Below are 13290 nucleotides of genomic sequence, written 5' to 3'. Positions count from 1 at the left end.
CAAATTTTCCTCTCATCATCTATACCACTTCCCCCTTTTCCTCCTGATCAGAAATCTTTTCCTCATACTCCTAAAATCATGATTTAAATGACTTCTCTTGCAGGGACTTTGAATAGACCAGTAGATATTTAAGAGAGAGGCAATGGAATTTTGGGGAAAGGTAGGTTAATTGTTACCTGGGAAGAGTTAATTATCATATCCCAGAGATGGTGTTAGACACAGAAGAAAGGCCTAAGAGAACTTTTTCTAGAGAGAATGTCATTATTTGGGAAGGTATGAAGAGATAATAAGAATATTGTATTAAATCTTATCCTGTGGAGAAAATATGCTATAGATATCTTTTTATGTCATTTTATTTTTTCCAATTACTGTAAGGGGATAATAGATAGAGTATGTGGCCATGAGGAGTTCATCCTGAGAGTCATTGAGACCTGGGACAACAGGAAGGTCCATACCAGAGTGCTCTGAACTCAGGAAGGAGCTCTGGCCCTTCTCTCTCTTTGTTCTCCTGCCTTTCATCCTTATCTTGTTGAATATTCTCGGGAAGGACCTTTTGTCCTTATCCCTCTGCCTTTCATCCTCATATTGTTCAACTGTCCCAGGAAGGAGTTCTGGTACTTATCTCTCTACCTTTCATCTTTATCTTGTTGAAGATTCCACATTTTTCCAGGATACAGACCTTTTGTGGCATACCCGTTATACTTCCACAGGCCTGGAGATGAGGGATGCTGATACAAGGGGACTAGGCTTATATATACCCTTATTTCAACTATGTGAGTCAGAGATGTAGCATATACCTGCAATAAACTCCTTGCTTATCTCTCACTGGCTTACTTTCATTATTGAACATGCGCGACATGTCTGGCGGAGCTCCCCGAAGAGTTGTGTGAATTAAACTGAGACCCGGCTGCCCAGAGTGGACCGCAACAAATTACATGCAAAGGTACTTTCAATATTTATCCTTTTGCAAACTCTTGAGTTCCACATATTTCTCCTATCCTCCTTTCCCTCTTCCAACCCCATGGCAGGGAACAATCTGATATAGGTTATAGATGTACAGTGATGCTTAACAGATTTTCATATTAGCTTGTGAAAGAGGAATTAGATCTAAAGGGAAAAAATCTTGAAAAAGAAAAAAACATAAAAGAAGTTTTAAAAAGTGACCATAGTATGCTTTGCTCTGCATTCAGACTCCATCATTTCTCTGCTTGTGGATGGCATTTTCTAAAACAGGTCTCTCTCAGGATTGTTCTAGAGCACTGAACTGCTGAGAGCAGCTCTATCCACCATCATTGATCATCTCAAAATGTTACTGTTAATGTGTACAATATTCTCCTGATTCTTCTTACTTCACTCAGCTAGATAAGATATCTTAAAGAAAATTCTTAAGAGACTTTCCTATCCTGAGAGAAATGGAAGGTGAGGCTGTGCTTTCAGTGTTTTATGGAGTCAACAGTTGCATTGATGAATAAAAGTAACTCTGACTGTACTTTTTTTTCAAAGCCAATAAATTTTTGAAATAGTTCAGTTTGAATTAATTGTTACACTGTTAAATCATTTAGCAAATAGCATTGATGTAAGCCCATTAAGACTATCAAATTGTACTCTGGACTTTACCCCTGAATCTCTTGTTTTATTTTAATTGATTCTTTGCCAAATTCCAACTTTAGATTTGGATTTGTCTTCTCAAAGACTACTAAATGATCATGAACAAAATTACAAAACTATGCTTTCTGGGTTCACTAAAATTTTTAATTTAATCTGAACTGTCTTCACTGTTACGTATCAAACCTTGTACTGTCCCCTAATTGATTATCGCACTCCCCACAGTGACTGTTTCAAAATTTCCTCTCATCATCTATACCCCCTTTCCTCCTGATCAGAAAACAATACCAGGAGGAGAAGAGGGAGCGAGGAAGGGAGGGAGGGAGAGAGAGAGAGAGAGAGAGAGAGAGAGAGAGAGAGAGAGAGAGAGAGAGAGAGAGAGAGAGAGAGAGAGAGAGAAACACAGAGACAGAGACAGAAAGGGATGGAGAGATAGAGAGAATGACAGTGAGATACACACACACACACACATAGACAGAGACAGAGATAGACACAGAGACAGATAGAAAGAGAGAGACAAAGAGACAGAGAAAATGACAATGAGAGAGATAGAGTCAGACACACACACAGAGACACACAGAGAGAAAGAGAGAGGTAGATAAAGAGCCAGAGAGAGGCAAAGAGGGACAGACAGAAAGACAGAGAGATGCAGAGTGACAGAGAGACACACACACAGAGAAAGACAGAGACAGAGAAACATACATGCACACACAGACAAAGAGACACACACAGAGAGACAGACAGAAACTGAGACAGAGATGAAGAAGGAATATGAGGAGGGAGGAGCTGTGAGAAGGAAGAGAGAAAGCTTATTGAAAAAGATTTCTATATTGATAAATTGATGAAGGGTGCAGAGTTAACAAATTAATGAAAAAGATTGTGCATTTCTATTTATGAGATAGGAGAACATAGTGTTTGATTGCCTTAGAACCTTAAATTAGAATTAATAAGGAAATGAGACAGTTTCAGATAGAGAAGAGTGAGGGTTGGTGTGGTTGTCTACTAATAGAAGACCCATGCGATTGCATAGACTACATGTGGCAGTATCATACCTAAACCTACATGTGGCAATATCTTACCTAAACACTTCTCTGAAAGCCTTAAGGTCATTCATTATGAGCACCACCCCCCCAATTATACACCTCAAATCTCCTGAACATGGTGCTTTTTCCCTTGCCTCCTTTTGCTTTAGACTCTTAGGGAAAAAAGCTCTTCTGTATCTTGCCAAGCCTAGCTGCTCTCCTTGGGTCCCTTTTTATTTTCTCCAGTCTCTTCTGGGAGCTTACCCATTTTATCATTCTTCCCACTTCATCACCCCCAATTTTATTCTCTCCTTGTTCACAGATTCTTCTCTGTTGCTTATCAGCATGTCCATACCTTCCTTATCTTTGGGGGAAAAACCCTTCATTTTTATCATATATCTATTCAAACTTAATACCATAATAAGTAGAAGTTCAGTGCCTGACTTGATCTTGGTCCCTACTTCTCTCTTCCTCAACTCCTTTGATACCATACATTTATGAGGACAGAACCAGCATCTAGTTGCCTCTATTCTCTATTCTCAAACTCCATCCATTTTTTTTTACTTTTAACATTCATAATTTATTTACAAGGAAAAGAATGTTCATAAATTGGATGGAGGTCTAAGAAAATTGGTAAACAAATTCTTTTTCCAGTTTATAACCAGATGACTCTTAGGCTTCATGAGTATCTAATACATTTCCCTCAGATTCTTTTACCTGGCCTAGTCTGTGACCTTGGGACATTAGAGATTATTAAAGTGATATTTCAGAACTATCCTCCATTTTTTAAAAAAAAATTCTCTCCTCAACTAATCAGAAACATACACAAAAACACACATGATTGTAAGTTTCTGGAAGGCAGGATTTCCTTTTCTTTATATTCCCAGAACTTAGAGCAGTCATTGGTACATAGTAGCACTTACTGAATGATTTTTGATTTGTCTTGACTCACATACATGTGTGTGTGTGTGTGTGTGTGTGTGTGAGAGAGAGAGAGAGAGAGAGATATCTCATCACATCAGTGATTATTCATGTAGAGGTCCAAAGTCACTTTATTATTCCCCAAAATGTTTGTTTAGAGAGCATTTCATGAAGTTAAAGCAGGGGACCCATGAGCCCCAGTCTTCCGAAGAAAGGAGGATACCAAAGATTCTGAATTAATGTTGTCACAGATGATTGAAAGTAAGGGCTTTAGGAGAGAAGGGAGGATATAAGATGAGTTAACTGGCTAAGAAGAGGGCATTGAAGTTTAACATTTGGGTTTCTGAACCATGACTTAAAAACTACAAGAATGATGAACAATTGGTCAGAAATGAAGCACATCTGTCAAAGTCTGAGAAGAAGCTCTTTGCCTAGAGACTTGCAGATCAGATCAAGAGAGCTTTAAGTCAGGAATGGCAGGGAGAGGGAGAACATTGTCCAAATTCAGTTGCTATGTCAGATTCCACAAAAACCAGCAAATATTTACATTATATCAAAGTCTGTTGTTGGAACTAAAAGGACTTCACAGAATTAACCAAATCATTCAATGCTAAAAACAAAATACTCTTTTATTTGACTTGTTTAAGTGAAGGTCAAAAGAGGAAGAACACATAATATACTTTGAGATACCTAAGGGAACAAGAGGCAGGGACAGCAAGAGGAGAGAGTTACTACAGCTGGTCCCACTCATTGGCACTGATATCACCAAACTAGGACAGCTTAGTTTCTCTCACACTGGAACTGAATTTAACACTCCAAACTGAGACTAGAAAGAGTTAGGGAAGGAATGGAACTAGGTATGCTGCCAGGGGCTCTAGGGCCTTGTGGTCTTCAGGTTATGGAGGGAGGAATAGGAAGAAGTCCATCTAAGTCCACTAAGAAGTCCACTAAGATTCATGGTTTTATGTTTCAGGAGAATTTCAGAATAAGTGTCTCCCTAAGTTTATGGGAATGGGAGAGATCTGAACTAGATTAGGGCTGCTACAGTGGCACAACATTCTGAATTTCAACCCTGAAGTCAGAGATAGATAGGCACCAAATACTAGATAACTAGAGGTTTCTCCATTGGAGCCTCTAGTTTTAATCTATCCAGATATGGTGAGGGGGTGAGAGAGCTTCTAGAAAAAAAGAGGGGAGTAAGGTGGTACCTACAAGAAGTTAGGGACAGGAGTAGGGAATAAAAAGCTTTTTGGATTAGAAACTCTAAGAGAGGGAAAAATGCAAGAGTATATCTCAGCCTAAAATATATGAAAAGAAAAATTGTCATGGGGACACTGAATTATTCATAAGAGATAATATCTAGAAACAGTCATATAGAAATATTCATGACCTCATATGGTTATCCACTGAAACAAATTTCTCCTACTTTGTTATAGCCCATTACAGAAAAAGTACATTATGGCCGTGGATTCACCATTTCAAGATCATATAGCTCTGATTGAGGGATTTCCTTTCTGCCCACATCATCATTGTTATGAGTTATTACTTATTGTTCCTCAATGAGGAAGTGGTCCTGCATTGATGGGTATATCTAGATGCAGCAAACTGCATAGCACAAGGTCTGCAATGGTACAGAAACAAGTGTGGGGATGGGCCATACAGGTGTGTATTGTGGTGAGGTGCACAGAGTTGCCTGTTCATCTCATGGATCGATGAGCTATGTCTGTCATATAGATTGCATTCTGCCTTTTGTTCCTGAATGATATAGTAGGGGAAAAGTATTGCAAGGCAGCTGCCTGTGGCCTTCTATGAAGGTAGATTACTCTAGCATTTAAAAAGGAGGAAGACATCCTCTTTGGATGGTTTCACTTCAGAACAAACCTGTCAGTAGTTTATGCTCCACCTCAGACATAATTTGACTTACGTATTCCCAGAGCAAGAGTGGAGTCCTGGAGCCCTGGTGACTACATAAAAGAAAGATAACATTCAAGTCAGAAATTCCCAAGGACCTGTAGCCATTACTTCTCTCTTGGACATTTCTCATACATGACAGCAGTTCCTGAGCCTCATCAGTGTGATAATGTCACTTAACTACTGTTAAATTTAGGCTATAAGGTATTCTGTATGAACCTTCTTTCTTTGTCAGGAAAAATCTAAATGTCCTGTGACACCAACATGGTAGAGAACATTTAGGTAAAGGTCAAAGGAAGGAGAAGCAAAAATGATAGGCATACATTACAAACGACTCAGCCAGAAGATAGCTAGGTAGCATTGTAGATAGAATGTCTCCACTGGAGGCAGGAAGACCTGAGTTAAAAATCTGTCCTCAAACACTATCTATTTGACCTCTGTTTGCCTAGGAGGAAGTTAGGTGACTCAGTGGATAGAGTCTTGGGCTGGGAGAGAGAAACAGACAGACAGACAGACAGACAGACAGTCAGATAGACAGAGAGAGAGAGAGAGAGAGAGAGAGAGAGAGAGAGAGAGAGAGAGAGAGAGAGGATCTATGTTTGAGAATACTGGAGAATTAATATAATTATTTATTACTATGTAGTTTATAGCTCTCTAAAGGAGGAGAAAATAGCAAAAGCATGGAAAAATTTATTAGGGATTAATATTAAGTATAGTTAATAACTAAAAAATGACAGAAATATCAATAAGTGCTAACATCTTTATAAGACATCTTTGCACCAGTTGAGGGCATTCTCAAGGAAAGCATTAGTAGTAAACAAGTAGGCTTCACAAGTGATATTCAATAGCCTTCCATATTTCTCCTTGTTTCACTACTGAGTGAGGAATGTAAAATCCCATTGTTTTTATTTATTGATAGCAAAAAAAGTTTTTGATTTGGTAGAACAAAATGTAGCTTTACAAGTTTTTCCCCCCAAGGTGTCTTTTTCAACACTCAAAATCACTCAAGGTTTCCTATGAGATATAAAAACAAAGGCAGTTTTTGTTCAATGACTCCCAGAAACAGAGGCATGAAATAGGGAAATGTATGCTTGCCAAAGATGTTCATTACAGTGATGGTGGCAATTCTACGTAGAGTTCAAGTTTCAGGAAAATTCAGTATGACTGATGACAACCTACAGATACTCCTATTTTTGAATGACATTGTGCTAATTGCATCAAGCCCTGGAACACTGAGAGGCTCCAAGAAGAAATCTATACTTTTTTAAAGGAGCTTGGCCTGATCATCGATATATAAAAGAACAAATGAATGAAGGAGTTTATCTCAGACATACAGTGTATCAGGGCCAAAATTGAATAGGAGGAAGAGAGTAGGTTAGATTGTCTTTGGGAAATGATAAGGTTGTTTTAATTAACCTTGAACTTTCTTCAAAAACAAAGGCCCAGACGACTTTCAGTATGAGCTTTCTATCAATGTTGCTATATAAAAGGAGGCATAGTGGCCTCCAAAGAATTATAAATGGGTACCACACAATGGAGGAGAACATGAGCAAGCTCAACATATAACCAGTGAAGAACAGGAGTAACACATGTCATCAAGGCATTGTATGACAGGAAGAGAAGATGGGTCTATTAGAAACTAAAAGCCCAGGATGACAGATCGACAGTTAGAGTGCTTCACTAGCATTTTCTCATTGTCAGAGGAAAGCAAGGAAGGTCTTATGTTTGACGTACAGACTGCTGTGCCAAACCCATGAGAGGACATGAATATGAGTCACACAGAATGTATAGATGTATATGGATTGTGATCTTCATCTTGGGATAGGAGGAATTCACACCCTTTTGGGTATGTGAGTATGATCCTTCTGATAAAGACACCCTCCACATCAGGGAATATGGGGTGTGCAGGTGTGAGAGATTGCTGAGCCCTTTTCAGGGCTACTCATCCACCTTTGGTCAACTTGTCACTCAATTCTGACTTGTGGCTCCAAGAAGCTGTAGCATGCACCCTGGCAAAGCCACCTCTGCAAATGGGTTAAACCAAGTTGAGAGTAACTGACAGTCTTACCAGAAATCCAAATGCTGATCTCTAATACCATCTTCTTAGCCAGGTATCACTTCCTATATCCTCTTTCTTTTTTAAAGTCCCTACTTTCTTTTCTTTTTTTTTTTTTTAGATTTTTTTTTTGCAAGGCAATGGGGCTAAGTGGCTTGCCCAAGGCCACACAGCTAGGTAATTATTAAGTGTCTGAGACCAGATTTGAACCCAGTACTCCTGAATCCAGGGCCAGTGCTTTTTCCACTGTGCCACCTAGCTGCCCCAAGTCCCTACTTTCAATCATCAAACTGGTATCTATTTCAGATTTGGGTCTCCCTATCCTTTAGAAGTCTAAGGTTTAAATGTTCCTTCGTAAAATGTTGATCTCTTGTGGAGAGATGGATTATCTTTATGTGTTCTTAGGGAAATAATCAATAGTGGATTACATATCTATGAAAATCTTACTGATTAACTAAGAGGTGAATTTTTGAACCTATCAATGAATTAAAAAAGGAGAGAGGATAGATTGGAAGAGAAAGTCAGGCACAATGTAATAAGAACCTTAGACTTTAGAAGATCAGATTCAGAAAAAAAGATAATCGATAAGAACATTTAGGATATGATTCTACATAAGAAATCTGCTCAAGATGGAAGATTTATCAATAACAAATTCTAATGACACAAACAAATAATTCCAAAGAGAATGAAAGACTGATGTCTAACAAGACTGATGTGGCCCACTTGGAGCCAAGAAAGTTATCATTCTAGGTCAGGGAAACAGTGAAAAAAATCATTTAAGGGCAACACTGGAGTCCTAGAAGAGTAATGACTTATGGACTTATGTCATGAGGTCACAGACCATTTTAAGTTAATGAATTTAGGGAAATTCTCTAAACTAGAATATATATATATATATATATACATGTATATGTATATATATATATATATATATATATTTAAGGCAACAGAGCTAACTGGCAGATAATTAGTACTCCAATTTTCCTGAACTCTACATACAATTTGCAAATTTATTCTCTTCCTTGTAAATAAACTTGTAAAACTTTTATTTAATATTTTATTTAAAATGGAAAATGCTGGGGTCTAGCAATAGGAAAAAGGATACTGACTGGCATGAGAAATAATTGTGAGATACTGAAACAAGACTAGAAGGAAACAAGACTTGGGGAAACAAGACTAGAAAATAATGTCCAGACCCATTGAACCTCAAACTGCTCAGAACTTTTAAGCCACAGTATAAGAGCAACCCTTGTATGACTAACTCTGTCCCTCATCCTTGTTCCTATGAGATCACAGTCTCAGAAGCCATGAATCAACATCACAAGTATAGAGTCTAACATTTCAAGTTATTCTTGAGAATTCAAAGAGACGTGTGGAGCCATGATTGCAGTTCCAAGATAGATATGGCTCTTTGTCTTATAAATTAGTTAGCAAGCATTTATTAAGTTCCAACTGTGTGCCAACAACAATTGTGTTCAACTCTTTTGCTTTTATTTTTTTATAATCATTTTCAGGATTGGAAGGAGAGAACTGAAAGGCTTAAAAGGTAATAAAAACCTGAGACTAATGAAAGAGATAAAGGAACTGAGTTGCTCTTAGTGGATCACTGAGCTGGATGAAGCCTATCCAAGGTTATTATAAGAATTGACAGTAGATGATTGGTGATTCTTGGACAGTGAACTCTGGGGAAAAAAAGCATGGAAAATGGCACTCATTCTGATTTTTTTAAGGGGAAGAGGATGAATTCCACAATTTTTAAGCCAGGAAATTTGAGATTGATTCTTAACAAAATTTGAGAGTAGATTATTAAAAGGATAGCTTATAAACACTTGGGAAGAATAGTAAGGGTCACTATGTATTATAAAGAATTCCTTTAAGAAGAAGTCTTTCTCCCCTGGGTTCATTTGCAAGAACCCCTCTTCTATGACTGGAAAAAACTTCATCCATATTTTAGACCAATGACCTTCCTGAATAATCATTTGATGGGAATGTTGTCAAGGGGACTTGAGCATAACCTCCAGCTTCTGTATATATACTTTCATATGTCCTAGCTGCCTCCCCTGTTAGAATAAACTCCTCATGAACAGGGATTGTTGCATTTATTGTATTTTCTTCTCTAACAACTAGCACAATATTTGTCACATATTTGATGCTTTTTGATTGGTTGGTTGGTTGACTGATTCACTCTCCAAGATTCCATGATTTTATTATTCCACCTGAGAGGTTTATATATGTATGTATGTATGTATGTATATATATATATATATATGTATATATATGTCAGAGCTCTCCTCCAGATATTCTCTTCCCATAAACCTTCAAGGTCAGCTGCCGATTTCCACTATAGGATGTCCAGGCCAGTAGGGGAGCTGTAAAAATATCCTCCTCTTTAAGGCCTCATGGGGAAATCCTAAGTCTTCCTCTCACAGTTGCTCTGGATTGACATAGTCCTCATTCTTACTACTGTTTTGGATGTTGCCATGAGTTAGTTGCCTCTTTTGCCAAAAAAAAGACTGAGGTGCCTAAAGAAGCAGTGAGGATAATTTAACTAAAAGTACATTAAACAGGAGTATAAAGGAAGAGAGGAGTAAAACCAAGAAAAGTCTGAATTATATGTAGCCCTGGAAAAGTGCTTCGTGTATGTGTGTCCACTGGAAAACTGACCCCAGGTTTGAGACACTATGGGTCAGGACTTACTTAAAAAATACAGTTCATAAATCTCCATAGATGAGTTGAATTTTTACTAACTGATTAGAAGATACATTAGTTCAAACAAAAAATATTTAAATAATATAACCAATGAAGTGACAGGAGAAGATTTCTCCTCTGGACACCTGGGGGGAATAGTTATCTACAGATTAACCCACCAATAATGGGGGATGGAAAACATCCAGAGAAAATGTATGTGATGGACAGTTCATGGATGACACACAAAAGGAAATACATATGACCAGGATATATATGCATGGTCAAGGAAGTTAAAACCTACAATATTTCAGAAAGGCAACATAATATAGTGTAAAAAGTACTAAATTTGGAATCATGGGATCTGAGCTAAATTCTGACTTTGCTACTTATAATTGGTGTGACTTTGAGCAAGTTACTTCAGCTATTTGGACTAGAGTCCTACATCTGGAGGAGGTTGGACTAGATAACTTCTAAGATCTCATTCAGTTTGAAATCTCTTTTCTTATGTTGTCACCACACTGTTTTCTCTTCTCTCCAATATTTTGCATGGGGAAAGGGGAATCTTAGTCATCCTGATCTGTATCTTGCCACTGAACCCAGATGGCTAGTGACTTTGCACAGCCCTTCCTCACTTAAATCCAATTAACTTGCAAGTCTGGTTGCACCTTCCTCCTGTCATTGATTTTCTTTGAGAATGAAGGACTACCACCATCACCTTCTGGTTACCAGCTTCTGGTTTTCAACTCTTTAGGGATTCTAGGGTATAGCAACAAGGATGCTTATCTCTGACAAGCAATTAACCATCAAACTTAGCTAAGGAATCACAGAAGAAAAGTAAAACAGAATGTCTTTAGCCTATTTTTTTGCTTTAACTTTTTATGTCTAGGATTAAATCTCAATCTTTTGTATCAGATAACTTTCTGACTTAGAGATTCCTTGATACTCCTCTTTATGAAGTTAGCCTTTTCATGGCAAGGGTATTGTCAGATTCAAATGAAATAATATTAACAAATATTAAAATACTAAAGAAATGGTGGTTATTATTATTTTCAACCCATAGTCACCAGGTCTCTGATCTGGGATGACTTCACTCTTTGCTGAGCTCAAACAAGGCTTATGGAGCAGGTGAGCGAGATGTGCTAGTGGGGGTGGAGGGAGCATACTCTCATGTATGCACATCTTTAAGAGTTATCTGTATTATTATTTCCTTTAACCTATACAATCAACAAACAATAAATCAAACCCTGATTTGTAGCTATTACCAATTTCTCAACAGTAAACACATTGATAATTTAACAAAGAACTTTCACAAGTCAGTTACAATTGACTCCAATGTATATGTTGCCTCAAGGGGAAGCTTGCTCCTATCATCTATTTTGTAGGGACTCCTTTTCTGGAGAAACCTCAAAAGGGCTTTGTGGAATTTAGGCTTTGAAGTCATTTCACAGACAAGTTCCTCTTTGAATTAGCATGTCAATGGATCCAAGGAAGATCAGGGCAAAGGGAAAATAGCAAGGTCATAATACTCTAACCTCCTGACCCATATTCTTGTCATCATCTATTTGTATCCATATTCAAATATTCATACACACATATATTATGTGTATATTTGCTTTTATACAAACAAACAGAAAAGCTTGATTTAAGCTTCATTGAAAGTATATATATGTATATATATATATACATATATATATATATATGTTGAAGATATATTGAAGAATAATGCTCTTAGATCTGGAAGAAACCTTAAAGATAATTGAGTCCAAATCCCTTATTTTGAAGATGAGGAAAATACCCAGAACAGTGATGTGATTTATGTAGAAACTTGGAGCTATTAAGCAGAGGGACAAGAATTCACACTTTGGTATTTTCATTGCTAATCCAATGCCCTTTCCATCTCTTATAATGTGGTTTTATTCTTCAGTACATATTATTGTAACTAGGCTAACAAAGTACTGCTAAGAAATAAAAGCACAAGGGACATGCTTATAACTCACCTATCAAGTTGCCGAAATTTAAGTGGGTACTTCTAGAGTGCTTCAAACTCTACCTTCTCTTAAAAAATGTAAGCATGGCCCATTTATTCCCAGGAATTTGTGGAGTGTTTTCTAGAATATGATCCTCAATTTGCCTTTGTGAGAGGAAATGATTACTTCTCTGGTGGAGCTTGCCATCTAACAGCAGACACACACACACACACACACACACACACAAATCTAACCTGGATAGGGAATGAATATAAACCAATAGAAAAACAAAGTCATGGGTCTTTGGTTTATTTTATTTTTTCATTTTAGTTTTTGCAGGGCAATGGGGTTAAGTGACTTGCCCAAGGTCACATAGCTAGGCAATTATTAAGTGTCTGAGGTCAGATTTGAGCTCAGGTCCTTCTGACTCCAAGGCTGGTACTCTATCCACCATGCCACCTAGCTGCCCTAGCCATAGGTCTTTGGAAGAAATAGGGATCTGGGCAGCTAGATTGCACAGTGGATAGAACACTTGCCCTGGGGTCAGGAGGACCTGAGTTCAAAAGTGACCTCAGACACTTAATAATTGCCTAGTTGTGTGGCCTTGGACAAGCCACTTAACCCCATTGCCTTGCAAAAACCTAAAAAAAAAAGAAATAGGGCTCAGGGAAGACTTCACAGGGGAGATGATAACTAAACTAATGATACTTGAGCTGGGCTGTGGTGAAGGATGGTTAGACAGAATTGAAGACTCAAAGCTGAGGGTCTGGGGGGATAGGTAGAAGTAGAAGAAGATGGTACTGCTGGAAATGCAATTCATTCCATTTCTTCAATTTACAAATTTGCAATTTATAAATCACCTTGTGCAAATACTTAATCTAAGTCTCAGTTTCTTCATTTGTAAAATGGGAGCAGTATGCTCAATGGGGCCAGTTCCAATCAGAATTTGTTAATTTTTTCAGTGTAAATATTTACAACTTGGGAAATCAATAAATCAAGGCTTGAATTGTTGTTTTGTTGATTGTGTAGACTTAAGGTGATGGAAAAAATGTTAATTCAGACTAAACTTAAAGGTGTTTTGTGGGTTCATGCTTTTTCCCTAGAAAAGCTGGTTGTAAAA

At 37.7% G+C, this 13290-nt stretch overlaps 1 long non-coding RNA gene across 1 annotated transcript in view; it reads left to right on the top strand.

Moving 5' to 3' along the window:
- Window positions 1-258: 258 nt before the first annotated feature.
- Window positions 259-13290, top strand: part of LOC141488427 (uncharacterized) — a 94443-nt gene continuing 81411 nt past the window's right edge. Inside the window, exon 1 of the long non-coding RNA XR_012468678.1 lies at window positions 259-943. This is a non-coding gene — a long non-coding RNA (uncharacterized LOC141488427). The remainder of the gene's footprint in view (window positions 944-13290) is intronic.

The sequence above is a fragment of the Macrotis lagotis genome, chromosome 1, assembly GCF_037893015.1.
Source record: "Macrotis lagotis isolate mMagLag1 chromosome 1, bilby.v1.9.chrom.fasta, whole genome shotgun sequence".
Classification (NCBI taxonomy): Eukaryota; Metazoa; Chordata; class Mammalia; order Peramelemorphia; family Peramelidae; genus Macrotis; species Macrotis lagotis.
The sequence above is the reverse complement of the archived record's forward strand: the minus strand, read 5'-3'. Positions and strand labels throughout refer to the sequence as shown.